At 38.1% G+C, this 15,266-nt stretch overlaps 1 protein-coding gene across 1 annotated transcript in view; it reads right to left on the reverse strand.

Moving 5' to 3' along the window:
• tfap2d (transcription factor AP-2 delta (activating enhancer binding protein 2 delta)) overlaps positions 1-9,675 on the reverse strand; it is a 49,306-nt gene extending 39,631 nt beyond the window's left edge. Inside the window, exon 1 of the mRNA XM_058754861.1 lies at positions 9,609-9,675. The gene's annotated coding sequence lies outside the window, so the exon portion shown is untranslated. The remainder of the gene's footprint in view (positions 1-9,608) is intronic.
• Between the last annotated feature and the right edge of the window lie 5,591 nt (positions 9,676-15,266).

A 15,266-nucleotide genomic window follows, 5' to 3' on the forward strand; every position in this document is an offset into this window, starting at 1 on the left:
ATCTGAGACTAAATTTGATACTTAAGAACTCCATTAAATCTCCCAATCAATAAAAACACAACCGCTGCTCAATTCCACAGCACAACGAATCACTGATTCACACACTCAATTAAAGGGTCAACCATGTTGGACTCGTTATGGACTTAAATATTTCTGCTCCTCTCCTCTTCTCTGGCTGGCCGGTTCTCTCTGAAGTGTTAGATGAAGGCATTTGTCTGGAGGGTGGGTGAGGTACAGCCGGCGTGTGTGTATGAGTCAGTCACAGAGATCTCTTCTCAGGCATTCTGACAGGTACAGACGCTCCGTCCGGCTTTAAAGGGAATTCCAAACGAGCCTCTGACAGGAGGCCTATTCCGTCTGTGAGCATGTGTGTATGTGTGTGTGTGTGTGTGTGTGCGGTTTGCACACTACTGTGAGGGAGGGGGGACCTGCAGGGCAACACAAATACTGACAGCCAGATCAACCAATCAAGTCAGACCCCCCCGAATCCACCCAGCCAACCCACGAGCACGATGCCACGCAAAGGCCCGCCTCCACTGCTGATTTATGCAAAAGAGAACACTGATTAATCCACCGATGCATGCTGGGTAACTGCAGCATAAATTGGCCGTCTGTCAGCACAAACGGGAGAGGAACTCGCACACACACACACACACACACACACACACATATAAATTCTCTCCATGACACACCATCAAGGCCTGGCCGATCAACAAGAAACAATGGAGGAAGCAGTAATTGGAGACCAGTGCTGTGTGTGTGTGTGTGTGTGTGTGAGACTAACTATGGCAGCGAGGATGTAACCCGGACCGTGTGTGTGTGTCTCTTCAAAGCTCAGGCATGTTGTTGAGCAGCATTAGCTGCCTCTCAGAGCGCTTTTAACACAGAGCGAGGGATGACAGGCCTGCCACAGGAGGAGGGAGAGGAAAACGAGTAAACATGCGTATGCAGCAAAACAACAGTTACCTGAACAGCGAGATCTGAGCGAGCGCACGCACACACACAAACAGGAGAGCGGCAGAGGAACATGTCGCTTACTGCCAGGTGTGTGTGTGTGTTTGTGAGTAGTTTGGTGGCGGTTTTTAAACGCAGACATTTAGTGCATTTCTGTTCTAGTGTGTGTGTGTTTTATCTGGTATTTTTGATAACTAATCACACATAGAAGAGAGATAACATCATTTAAACAGGCCAAATCAAAGATCATACATGCAATAGTGATAGTTATGGTTGGGTTAGTTTTATTATGATTTTTTATTATTGAATTCATTTTTATTTTCCTTTATAATTTTCAATTTAATTTTCAGTTTGTCAATTTTTTTTTATTTTTTTTTTTATATATATATGTCTGTATAGTTTTTATTTAATTTTTATTTGAGTTTTAGTTTCAGTCATTTTTAGTACAAAAATGAAAATGAGAAATGTTGCTTTGGCATATTTTGTTTTATCTCAGTTAATGTTTTTTCATTTTAAGTACCTTTTTTTAAGGTTTAGATTTAAGTTTTAGGTTTAGCTAACTATAATAACCCTGGTTGGGAATTGAGATAATTAAAAAATCAGTCAAATTTGCAATCAAATGATTCTCATGAACTGGTTCTTTTAAATCATTCAGTCAAAATGACTCACAATTGAGCATCAATCTTTTCAAAACATTTACTTATTTATACCAGAGCAATAGTTCTATGAAAACATATACATACACATGCATGCGCGCGCACATACACACACACACACAATTGTTATTCTTATTTAGGAAAATATTTATATATAATTAAAAAATTAAAATGTAAACAAAAACTTAATGTCACAAAATATTTTTTTTTATTTGTATTTTTGCCTGTGAAGTATCTAAATAAAATCTAGAATTATTTGGTATTATGTGCAATCAGTTGTTCAGAATCAAGAGTAGTCCTATGTCGTGCACTTGGATGTTACACATCATGTCCCAAATGATGATGTGCATGCTGGATGCGGTTTGGGTCTAGTTTGTAAACATCTGATTTCATGTGGTTTATTGCTGTTCAAGCTACAACCAACTAAAGAGATTTTAATCAGATATGTCAGAAAAAAGAATCTGCCTGTCTGAACAAGGGGCCTCATTCGAAACTTTCAAAGACTTGATGTCGTGAACCCCCCAAACTTTGGCAAATCCAGCAAGTAGGTCTTCCTCAGAAGGCTCATTTTAGCAACCTGGGAACTTGCGCAGACAACTTTTCCAGACGGACTGATGTAAACCAGCACACCCTGCCTTGTGTAAATCAGCCAATCGGCTTCAAGCGTGTGATTGCGAAAAGCGCTTGCCATTTTTACATGCAACACACATCAGACGACACATAGGCAACTCCGTACCATGTGACACAGCAGGTGGATCAGATATATGCCATCACTGTCCTCCCTTGAACGTGCACACACAGAAACACACACACACACACACACACACTCCTGTGAGGCCGCTGGCAGTGTGCTTGGGTTGGATTAACCGCAGGATTTGTTCCCTGTAGCTGAAGTCAAACAGAGGAAACTCTCCTACATTACACTTTTAATTAGAATCATCGTCTTACACGGCTCAGAGACAAACCGGCTCACACACTAATAACCCACACACAGGCACAGAGCATTAAGTAATATCACACTAAACAATTAAACGTTAATATTGACATTTTAGACAGTCTTAAATATGGGGGTTTTCCCAGCGATTCCATAGAAGAACTATTTTCCCATAGAATCTTTCAGTGAACAGTTCTTAAAAAGAAAAGAATCATTTTTTTCTTAATGCATTTCAAACATTTCAAAATCTTAAGAATACTTTGATGCAATAGAAGAACCATTTTGGGTTCCTCACAGAACCTTTCAGAGACCAGTTAACAGAATAAAGAATCTTTATTTTGAAGTGAAGTCGTCACCTTTATTTATATAGTGCTTTGTACAAAAGCGGTGCAGTTTCACAGTAATCAAATCGTTGATGAAAAATTCATCAAATATCAGGCAAATCCAAATTCTGCTATAAAGCAGCTCTACAGAATGTGTCAACATCGTGTTTCAACTCAATTCAGCTCAATATTTGTTCTCATGCGATAGTGCTGTCAAATTCTGAAAACAGCAGTCAAATGCAACTCGAGTCAGTTCAATGTTGTCGATGTTGCAAAATTTGTCAATTATGAATGAATTCGATTTAAAGCATGCAGCTCTAAAGAAGACAATAGTGTCGATATTCAACTCAGTTCAGTTCAAGTTTTGTTTTCACCCGATAGTGTCAGTACAGTCAAATCGTAAATATTACTGAATATAAAGTGTCTTTGAGAGTGTATGGCCAGATATTTGATTTGTATTTGTTCCGCCAAAGAAAATAGTTCCAAAAGAAGTGAAGTTTATGAAATATCCATGCTCTCAGAATGCCGCTCATCCCATCAAATGAACGGAGCGGAACTAACTAGCATCAGCCAAACCTTGCTCATTTCTTGACTCTTCCCTAACAATGTTTTTTTGCTAAAACAGGTGAAATCCAAAATGTGGCCATTGTGTCTGTCGTGTGACCCATTGTGTGGGTTTGGTGGGTTCCTGTGGCTTTCAGATGGGAGTGCGCCTGCCATTCCAAACTCTCCTCTGGAACAACGCATTCCGTTTGAAGTGCTGATCCCTGCTTCACCTGTGAGATCAATACGCTCCCGTTCAAAGCCAGATCGGCTTCATACAGCACCAGATCTTTATTAATTTATAGAAACTTCTTGAAACTTTCTCTAAAGGGAAGCTGGAAAAAAACACAGAGAAGGAAGAGAAAGAGAGAGAGAAAAAAAGAAGAAACCAGCATGGAGAGGGTGATTAACTCAGAGATGCCTTTGACGGACAGCGAGGTCACATGATCGGCCTGCTGCAGCCATTAATGAGAATGTGTGGATATTTAAATGAGCAATATGTAAATGAGAAGACATGCGATTGAATTTGCGACTGATTTGTGTTGGAATTTTTGGATCAGAAATGAATTGAATTATTTTTGCAATATGGGTGCAACAGTTGCCTCCTAAACTATTAAACATGAAGGTTCTTAATTGACATCGATGCTTCCATGAAGAACCTTTTAAAATCTATGGAATCTTTCCATTCCACACATTTTTTAGGTCCTTTGAGGAACCAAATATGGCTCCTCTATGAAATCACTGCCAAAAAAAAAAAAAAAAAACCCTGTATAAGATTTCCAGGGACATTTTACTTTTACATAAGAATTATTTTCAGATGGGCCAATTTCTTCATGTAAACACGGACTGTAATTGTTGTACATAGACACATGATTTAAGCATTTGCAGATGATAATCTACAATTCTGAGTTTTTGCCATTGTAATGGGAATCAGTCTATGTTTTTCTCCACCAGCCAGGAGAAAATTCCCAGCTGAATTATCTACTGTTTGGTAATTGAATTTCTGCCCGAATCGCCATCTCTGTGTTAACATGGAGGAATTGGCCCAAAAGTCATTTTAAAAATCTTTATTTGACCACTACTAAACGCCGTAGGGCTGCTCTCTGACATTTTTGCACGTAATGAGCATTTGGGAAATGAAATACTGGCCTACTTCCCTAAATGATCATTCCCATATGGAATCACTCCTGAAACCATTATGGTTGACCGTGATAACCAAGAAATATAGATGACAAGCAGATTTTACAGACACCCTAACAAACAAGCACAAGAGCATATTTTAATACAATTATATTGAAACCTATAACATTATGAAGTATTACAAATGTTAAGAAATGTTTCCTTAGCAGCAAATCAAAATATCAGAATGATTTCTGAAGGATCATGTGACACTGAAGACTGGAGTAATGATGCTGAAAAATCAGCTTTGCATCACAGGAATAAATGACATTTTACAATATATTCAAATAGAAAAGAGTTATTTTAAATTGTTATAATATTTGACAATTTTACAGTTTTACAAAAAAATGCAGACTTGGTGAGCATAATTTTACAGAATTTTATAATTTACTCACTCCACATGCCTTTCTTTTTTTCTGAGAAACAAACAAGAAAATATATTTAAATGTCTCTGTTTTTTTTTTTTTAATGTCCAAACAATGAAAGTCAGTGTTGTTTCATTCCAAACATTCTTCAAAATATCTTTTGTCTTGTGCAGCAGAGAGCAAATCATACAGGGTGGGAAAGACATGAGGCTTTTTGGGTGACGCATCTCTCTAATTTCTGACCCTAATTTTCAGAGCTGTGATTTTAGAGCCCAATTTGGAAGCGTTTTAAGGCCTCTGTGAATGTTTGAGTGTGTGCGAGAGAGAGAAAAGTGTAACTGTGAAAGAGAGAGAGAGAGAAACCCGTATGCGCAGCGCTGGAGATCTTCATTTCTTTGTTGTCAGATTTGATGATTTTAGAGAAATTACCATCCCTGCATTCAAAGGAAATCTACCTCACACTTCCATGGCCTGCGGCACGGAGGGAAATAGAAGGTTTATATTTATTTTTAATTATATCAGTTTATCAGGAGGCGTAACATCAGAGCCACATCTGATTTTATCTCTTCTCTTTCACACCTGAGGGAATATTAATACAAACAGCCATTCCAGCTCTGATCGTTGCCTCACACACTCACACACACACCGGCACTTTTATGATATAATTTCATCATCCCAGTCGTTCTCGCAAATAAAAACAAACCGCAAGATCTGTGTTTATATTCGGAGCTTATAAAACACACTGATGTAAACAAAACAGCACACCTCAAGACAGAATGTGTGTATGTGTGTGCAAAGGAAAGAAATATCACAGACGAGATCTCTTTAGTGTCTCACTTGTTGCTCCTCAACAGCAATGAGATTTTATGGAGAGCAAGTTTCTCCTAAAAGGCCACAGTAATCTCACATGCATCTCCTCGAGCATTTCAAAAGAGATCTTTTTAATGTCTCAACTGTTGCTCAACAGATTTTTTGGAGAGCCAACTGAGACATGAAATCAAAATCTCCTGCTTTTTAGATGTTTCGCCTAACAGACTGAAATTTTTAAAATACAGCAAGAGTATAGCACTATAAAATGTTTTATCTGGTGTCATTTAATGTTATGAGAAATGTTTGAATTCATACTCAACTTTGATTTCAGGATTTAAGTCTGAGTATGCGTTTTTTTCATATTCGTCATCCTAAAAATGTGTCATGCACAGAAACCTTGCACACTGAGTCTGATGCATATTAATTAATCCGTTGTGAAAAAATTCGCAAAACAGTACTAAATGGAGTCTTCGAGCAGTGAGGATGATTTTGTTGTCCTCTCACTTTTAAAAAGAGAAAAAGAAAGGAATTATCGGGTCCATTCAATCCTGAGATATAGAGAGGAAGGAGCAGAGGGATTATCCCGGCGATTCAAAGTTTTCTTCAGGATGTCAGTGGCTCAGTTTGATGCTTTGCTAGCGATACTACAGCCACATATTAAAAAGAAGACCACCAATTTCAGGGAACTCAGTGTACAAGGATCTTTACGGTGCTTTGTGCTGCGAGACGAAGTGGATGAACCTCTCAAAACGCAGAAAATCGAACCCGATCCAAATTTTTTAATGACAGACAAAAGTTTCGGAGGCAGTGTGTAAACGTGATTGACACAACGTGAGGTCGTATTTATTTTTCAACGTCCGAAAATTTTGGCAACAGGCAACAGCATTCAAGCACCATTCACACATCAGTTTTAAATTACCGGTAAATTCTGTGACATCATAAAACGGAAATGACCTCTAAACGGCTGCGCCTCACGGTGTTGTGTTTGTAAACATGGAGGGGTAAACGCAATCAGTGTTTTTGTTGATGTTTTCATTTTTGTGCCAAATGTTCACGTTCATGCTGCTTCTTTTGGCCCAGAGACATCGCACGACTTCAAACACAGCGCGGAGTAAATGCGTCATCTGCATCAGAATGTTATGATTGGCCCAGAGCTGTTTAATTTTGAATTTCAACTCGTACGTGCTCATACCGGTAATTTTCCTTCTGCGTTCACACACAGCAGAATTCCGGCAATTTACTGGTAATGTTACAACCTCTCATACCGCTAAATTGCCGGAACGAATTTACCGGTATTTTTGAAAAGGTCCTGTTCACACATGATCTCTTTACGGCAATTTACCGGTAATTTTCCGCAAAAGTCTGTATGTGTGAAAGGGCTTAATGTCTCAATTGCTGCTCCACGACAACAATGTGATTTTATGGAGAGCAAATCAAGACTTGAAATCTTTTACTTCTCAAATATTTCTCCTAAGAAAAATACCACAGTAATCTCACATATATCTCCTCTACAGTTTCAAAAAAAGACCTCAACAATGTCTCAATTGTTGCTCCTCAACAGCAATGAGATTTTATAGAGAGCAAACTGAGGCTTGAAATTAAAACCACCTGCTTCTCAGAAATTTCTCCTGAGAAAATAACTCACATACATCAATTGTTGCTCCTCGACAGAAATGAGATTTCATGGAGAGCAAATGGAGACTTGCGATCTCCAACTTTACAGATGTTTCTCCTAAGAAAAAGACCACACTAATCTCACTTGCATCTCCTCCAGAGTTTCGAAAGAGATCTCAACAATGTCTCAGACTGAAATCAAAGCTCATTATGAACTCAAACATTTCTTGTCAAGGTAAATCACAAGATTTTCCATGTTATAGCTCACACTCCTACTGTATTTCAACAGTTTGAGTCTGTTAGGAGAAACATCTGAGACAAAGCTGATCCCTAAAATCTAATACCTTAAAGTCTCCTGAGTTATAAAAGAGCAACCTCTGAGCAATAACACTTTCCTGTGGGTGCTTTTCGAGGTTTGTACTGCTACATTCAGTATTCTGGATGGCCACAACACCCACAATCCCTTGCTGAAGAGGATCCCTGTGAAGATGATTTTCCCAGATGAGATGAAGGTGACCTCTGTGTCAAACGCTCGCTCTTTCTCTCTCCATCTCCAGCCTCAGTGTATAAAATAACTTATGCACACAGACACAGTGTCTTTATGTCTGTTACAGCAGTGCATTCACATGCTAGCAGTGTCTCATGATTTCCTGCATTCCCTCTCTCTCATTGCTTTCATCTCTGTGGCCATGTATCTCTTTTCCACAGGCTTAAGAGTTACACAGATTACAACATAACTGACCATTTCTCCATAACCTGCCCACAAACAAACATGGTGTACTGTGCCCTGTTAAAAAAACAGCATACACTGGTTAGGTATGTTTTAAAGCAGGCATCCTCAAATCTGGCCCACTCCTGCAGAGTTCAGCTGTAACCCTAGTCAAACACACCTGAGCATGCTAATCAGTGTCTTCAAGATCATCAGAAAATCACAGGTAGGTGAGTTTGATCAGGGTTGGAGCTAAACTATGCAGCAGATTGGCCCTCCAGGGAAAGATTAGAGGAACCCTGTTTTAAAGCATGGCAGCTGGTTTGGTCCTTAGTTGGTCATGAGCTGGTTATGAGCTAGTCCTGAGCAGGAGCTACCAGCACATGACCAGCTTAAACCAGCTCAAACCAGCTGCCATGCTTCACAAAATAACTACCATGCTGTTTTTTTCAACAGGGTGGTCTGTGATTACATGTCTTATTCAAAGTTTTGAGAACATCTTTATGCCATCATGAGCTGCTATTGAGTCAGAAGTCAAATATAAAACAAATATGATTCACAGCAATCAATTCACACACATTTGTAAATATATATTTCAGTTAGCGAAGGTAAATAACGTGACTGGAATCGATCGAGGTGTGCGTCCTTCTGAACTGAATTAAGAATGACTTTTAAAGTTAAGTTTAGTTCCTGAATTTGAATTGAAGTAGCAAACAAGATGCAGAATTGCTAATTGAAATTAAATGTAAGGAAGTATAATTAAAATGAATTTAATTCATTCAAAGAAATTCATGTAAATGTATTGGCTGTAATGTATTTTATAAAGAGAAATGTAAAGTTTGTCAAAAACCTCAGATGTTGATTTGACAAAACCTTGTTTGAAGTTAGAATCATAGAGCGATAGACATGATAGATAGATAAATATATAGGTAGAATGAACGATAGATAGATAGATAGATAGACAGACAGACAGACAGACAGACAGACAGACAGACAGACAGACAGACAGACAGACAGATAGACAGATAGACAGATAGATAGATAGATAGATAGATAGATAGATAGATAGATAGATAGATAGATAGATAGATAGATCGATAGAACGATAGAACGATAGATAGATAGATAGATAGATAGATAGATAGATAGATAGATAGAACGATAGATAGATAGATAGATAGATAGATAGATAGATAGATAGATAGATAGATAGATAGATAGATAGAACGATAGAACGATAGATAGATAGATAGATAGATAGATAGATAGATAGATAGATAGATAGATAGATAGATAGATAGAACGATAGAATGATAGATAGATAGATAGATAGATAGATAGATAGACAGATAGATAGATAGATAGATAGATAGATAGATAGATAGATAGATAGATAGATGAAATGTAGATTAGTTTGTTGGGTTTGTGTGTTTTGGGCCTCACAGAATGATCCCGTAGAAGAAAGTTATTTCTCAACACATCAAGGAAAATCCAGCAATTTGATTTCTGGGTAAAATTCACCTTTAAAGCCCCAGCGTCCGTCCGTCTGTCCATCCGTCTGTCTGTCTGTCTGTCTGATGAAGGCTCTCTCGGCTCACTCCAGTGCTCCCAGAATGCCGAGCGCAGTGACATGGCTTTGCTATTCCACACGTCGCCGCGACCCGGCACCGACGCTTCTTGGCTTTTTCTTGGTTTTCCCCGCGGCGCTTTTCTGGGGGGCGGTGAAACGGGGCAAAGAGCGTGAACCGGCGTGTGTTTGTGTCTGTGGGGAGAGCGGGTGACATTTAGAAGCTGCTTGGGGTTTCGTCCCGTTAATATCCAAACTAATTAGCCTCAAAACGCAGCGGCGTGGAAATCGCTACCCAGCCTAGCGGCTAAAGCACTCCCGTACAGACCAGCACACCCCCACAAGCTCCACAAGAACCACAGTCCACAGGATCCGTGTGTGTGTGTGTGTGTGCGCTTAGATTACAAATGTCAGAGAGAGATCGTAATTATAACTTCTCAGCTGGTATATCAGTCAAAACGCTGACACCCTCTCGCTGTCTCTCTCTGGCCTGTCTGCTGTGCGGTGAGGGACGATTGTCATGATGTTTTGACAGGCTGGTCAGAGCTGCAGTCCCTGCGGTTTCACAATTATGCAGCAGATCTCAGCTCACACCCCACTGCCAGCAGATACAGGCCAAGAATCTCAATGCAGCTCACACTCGTTCCCTTCTCCACCCCGTGGCCTCTGCTCACATTATCAATTTTGCAATTTTCTCATCTGTCTTTTATTGTTTCTTTCACACTGTTCTGTTTCACACAATCTCTTTTATATTTATCACCCATTCGCTTTTTCATAATTCTGTCTGAGCCTCTTTGGATGTGCATTTTCACCATTTAAGGTGAAATAGGTTTGCCTATCTATCTATCTATCTATCTATCTATCTATCTATCTATCTATCTATCGTAAACTAAAATAAACTATTCATTTTAATTAACAAAAATATTTTCATATAATCTATTATATATATTATATATTAGATGAATTAGATGAATACACACTCTCAAGAAAAAAACCTGAACACAAAATTTTGAAATGTTTCCTTTGCAACTAAACTGAAAGTACTAAAATAACTAAAACAGAAATAAATTATTTTTAGAAGTTAATGTAAATATGAAATAAAAACATAAAATATTAAATAATTATATAAAACATTACATATTTATAAAAATATAAAATAGTAAATAATTACATTCATAAAATATTAAATAATTCTATAAAAAAGACAAAAATTGGAAATTAAATTACTAAACTACTTAAACTAAAACTAAAATTAAAATGAAATGAAAATTTAAAATAGCATTGAAAGTCACACTAAAATGTCTGAAAGTCACTGTTTGATACAAAATATAAATTATTTAATATTTCATAAGAAAGCAGTTTGTTAGGTTTTTCAGTCTAAAAAGTTTATTTTGCTTGTCAAATACTGACTAAAGTTTTATGACAAACTACAGAATATAATACTATTAAACCCAGGAGAATATGACAGGTTAATAGGAATATTATTGTCCTGTAAGCCCAAAGTTTAAAATACGATTGGTTAGAAATCAGAAAAACCAGTCACTGGGAAATTGAGGGGAACTTCACACATTCGCTTAAAACGATTGTGAGAGGAGCTGTAAAAACAGCTCAAAAAGTGAAATTAGTTCTAAAAGAAAAAACCCTCCTTCTGAGTTTGAGCGCTGATGACACTTGCTTTGATATTTTGTTATTTAATGCAATGATATCCAAACATTTTATCTGTAAAATCGCAGCTGTGTTCTTAAGTAAAAACATCTACATTTTGGCGTGAGTCTGAACAGCTCTGAAGTTTAACAACAGCCAGTGAAGCCGGTTCTGCTGAGACGTTCCTCTACCATGTGCTGTATTAAGCATAGATGGTTATGAAGGCAGATGCCCTACGAACAGAAGTGTGTGTGTGTGTGTGTGTGTGTGTGTTTTAGAGGGTGGGGGAAGAAAGCGAGAGACAGTGAAAGAGAGAGCAGGGTAGAACCTTGCCTCAAGCAAAAGCCACTGAACAGTTAAGAACTTCCTGTTTCACTTCAGGCTACGAAGAAAACGCTAACCACACATGATGGAATGATGGCCTTTCATCCGTCCGAAGAAAAGAGGGAGAGAAAGCGAGGGAGCCGACGGAAGAGAGATGTTCTAAGACAGATCCTATTTTCTTGCTGTCTGTGTCAATTAGTCCGGCGCTTTTGTGTTAAGCGCAGGTAACCGTTTAAATGCCTCAGTGCAGCGTTTGGACTCAATCTGTCCGGCTCGCTTTGGGTGGTTTGAGAGAGACGCAGGAGAACAAAAGGAACGTACATGCGTGTCGATCTGCGCAGCGCCGCAGCTGATCACAGACGTTCAGATGACTGCATGCGGTCGGGTTTTGGTTTGATTGATTGCTGGATGATGATCATTTTGCAAATACTAGAGACTCAGGCTGTATCCGTATATTGTGAACAAATTTAGCCACTAGCAAGGGCCTTGATTCACTGAACATTGGGACACTGACGATTCTGTTACGGTTGCACAATACAGATCATGCATCTTAACTGGTAAGCTGTTAAAAGCACAATATGCACTTAAATAAATACACACTACCATTCAAAAGTTTGGGGTCTGTAAGATTTTATAAGTCTCTGATGCTCATCGAGGCTGCAATTATTTGTGCAAATATACACTACAATTAAAAACAGTAATATTGTGAAATATTATTACATTTTAAAATAAAGTTTTCTATTTCAATACTGTATATATTAGAAGATCATTTTTTCCTGTGATGCGCAGCTGAATTTTCAGCATCATTACTCCAGTCTTCAGTGTCACATGATCCTTCAGAAATCATTCTAATATGCTGATTTGCTGCTCAAGAAACATTTCTGATTATTATCAGTCAGCATTTCTTTGAAATAGAAACACTTAATAACATTATAAATGTCTTTACTCCCACTTTAGATCAATTTAATGCATCTTTGCGGAATAAAATTTACTGTGTAACTACTTCACTTGCATATTTATACTTCAAAATACATAAATGCACAAACAACTTTCATTTTCCTCTAAAAACTCTATAAAATGCATGCAGGTATTAATAATGTGCAGGGCAACTACTATGGAAACAATGTTTACAAAAAAAAAAAAAAATGAAAGACAGAAGACTAGCAACATTCATCTAAAATGAAAATGTAGCCTATTTTTATTTTTCATTTCATTGATTCACCCTCATGTAGTATATTTCTCCTGCCAAACACAAAATGAAAAAAAAAATTGACTGCTTTCCATGCAGTTAAACTGAAAGGGGGCTGAAGTTTTCATGCATCAGAAAGGACTCAAAAGCACCATAAACATGAAGTAAAAGTAGTTCAAATAACTTATTATACTATCAGAAAACTGTCTGAAACGAATGATGTTATTCACTGATAATCTTTCTCTCCAGTGAGCCAGTGAGTTGAACTCCAGAACTGAATCAGTTCAATTCATGAACAAATCAATCAGACTGCTTTTTTGAACTGCACCAACTGATTCACAGAAAATATTTGACTCAAAAGAATGATTCATTCATGATTTAGATCTAGTGCAGATGTTAAAGTGCCCCTATTATGGGTTATGAAAGGTTCATATTTTGGTTTTGGGAGTCCCCAACAACAGGTTGACATGCATGCAAGGTCAAAAAAGACTTTCATTTTCTTATAATATGCATTTATTTTCATAGAAATGTATAAGTAGATGCCTCATTTGCGACTGTTTCTATGGCCCGCTATATGTAAGCCGTCCGCCATATTGTAATGGTCAACTTGACGTCATTCACCATAGTAATCACTGAATATTCGAAAGATGCCACAATCCTGCACAGAACGGCTCAACGGCTCTGTGCGAACGTACAGTATGGTGAATGACGTCAAGGTGACTGTTCCAAGATGGCGGAAACGTCTACATTCTTGGAGCAGTCGAATGGGGCGTTTATACATTTCTATATTTATTTTTACCTTATTTGCTCAACGACTCCCAAACGATTCGCTCAACGATTCATTTTTCCAAACCCCTCCTTTGTGTGATTCTAATCTGCGGTGATTGGTCGATTTCATTTAAAGCCGTGTTTGTGAGCGCAGTGCTGCTTTGTGTACAGCCGTTACCAGGAAACAGTTATTTTTAACGCTCCAAAAGCGGCATCTAGTGGCAAAGAATAAATTAGCATTTTCATTCAGACCAACGCGAAAATCACGTTTTCCCAGGTCTGCGCACGCAACTAGTGGGCGGGCAAAATGCTAATGTTTCATGTTGATGTCAACATGAAACGGCTTGGGATTCGTTTTAAAAACGACTCTTTTCAATGATTCAGAGTCGACTCTTTCTTTTGAGAGACGATAACTTTATACACGGTGCACTTTCAGATTTAAAACATTGCAGGATGTTTTCATTCACTTAGAGCTCTGTTACACACTTCATGAAAGGTACTTTTCAAAAATCCATAATAGGGGCACTTTAAGATTTTTAGCCAATACATTTTGGTCTGTTCCTCCCTTTAAAATTCCTGCATGACTAGGAATATGGTGCACGATTCATATAAACCATTTATGATTCTTTTATGCTGCTTTTGCATCTTTTTGATGTCTGAAATCTTTAATACACATTCATTGTAAATGCGTAGAAAAAAGCATGCTAGCGAGTAAATGATGAGTAAATGTTCATTTGGGGTGAACTTTTGCTTTAATTTAGCATTAAACAGCTGTGAAGGGTGCGATGCGCTGCTGCTTTAAGCAGTCGTGTAATACATGTTTGTCTGTACGGCCTCTAATAAAGCAGCAGCTGATATCTGAATCCAGACCCTACGATAGCTGTTCACTCGCATTTCAGAAGCTAAATGTTTAGCTATTAGTGGAGCGCTTTGATGTGTCAAACAGGTTAACAGGTACATTTTCTGCTTCATGAAATGGTGTTTAAAAATACGCACACACACACACACACACACACAGTGGTTTAAGGCAGATGCTTAGAAGTGCAAATTGGCCGCGTCTGTGTCTCTGATCAGCGGATTGCGCGAGTGTGTGTGTTTGCCGTGTATTTCCCAGTGATGCTGTGACAGGGCTTTTACACGATGCCTCCAACCCGGCTCAGGGACGAGTTTCAGGCACTACATGCAACCTCTGCCTCTCTCTCTTTTCATTTAAAGGTGCTGTATGTCATTTTTTCACTGTATTAAGCATAAAATACCATGTTTGCAGACTAGGAAACATGATAAGTTCACATACTTGTTCCCCCGAAAAAAAAATCAGACAGCCAATATTAATATTAATTTTGTGTTGGAATGTCTGTTTTTGTTTTGGTCCGTGTGACTCCGCCCACTGCCAGTTTACCCAATAGTATTTTAACAATTTATTTATTTATTTAGTTTCTGTACACATGTTCCAGGTCTTTTTTTAAATTATTCATCAGTGCACCTTATTTCAAAGAAAAAAGGTATTTGTAACCTTAAATCACAATATAATTGTATAAACTTGCTCTTCTGAATCAACTTCAATTAGGTCTTTTACTGTTTCACTCTCAATAAAGAAATAAAATAAGTCCCAAATGACAATTCATGTGGATCTCATAAGCAAGTCTAAAGTCCTATAAGATCCCACTGCTATAGTTCTTAGATACAG

The sequence above is a fragment of the Onychostoma macrolepis genome, chromosome 20 (assembly GCF_012432095.1).
Source record: "Onychostoma macrolepis isolate SWU-2019 chromosome 20, ASM1243209v1, whole genome shotgun sequence".
Classification (NCBI taxonomy): domain Eukaryota; kingdom Metazoa; phylum Chordata; class Actinopteri; order Cypriniformes; family Cyprinidae; genus Onychostoma; species Onychostoma macrolepis.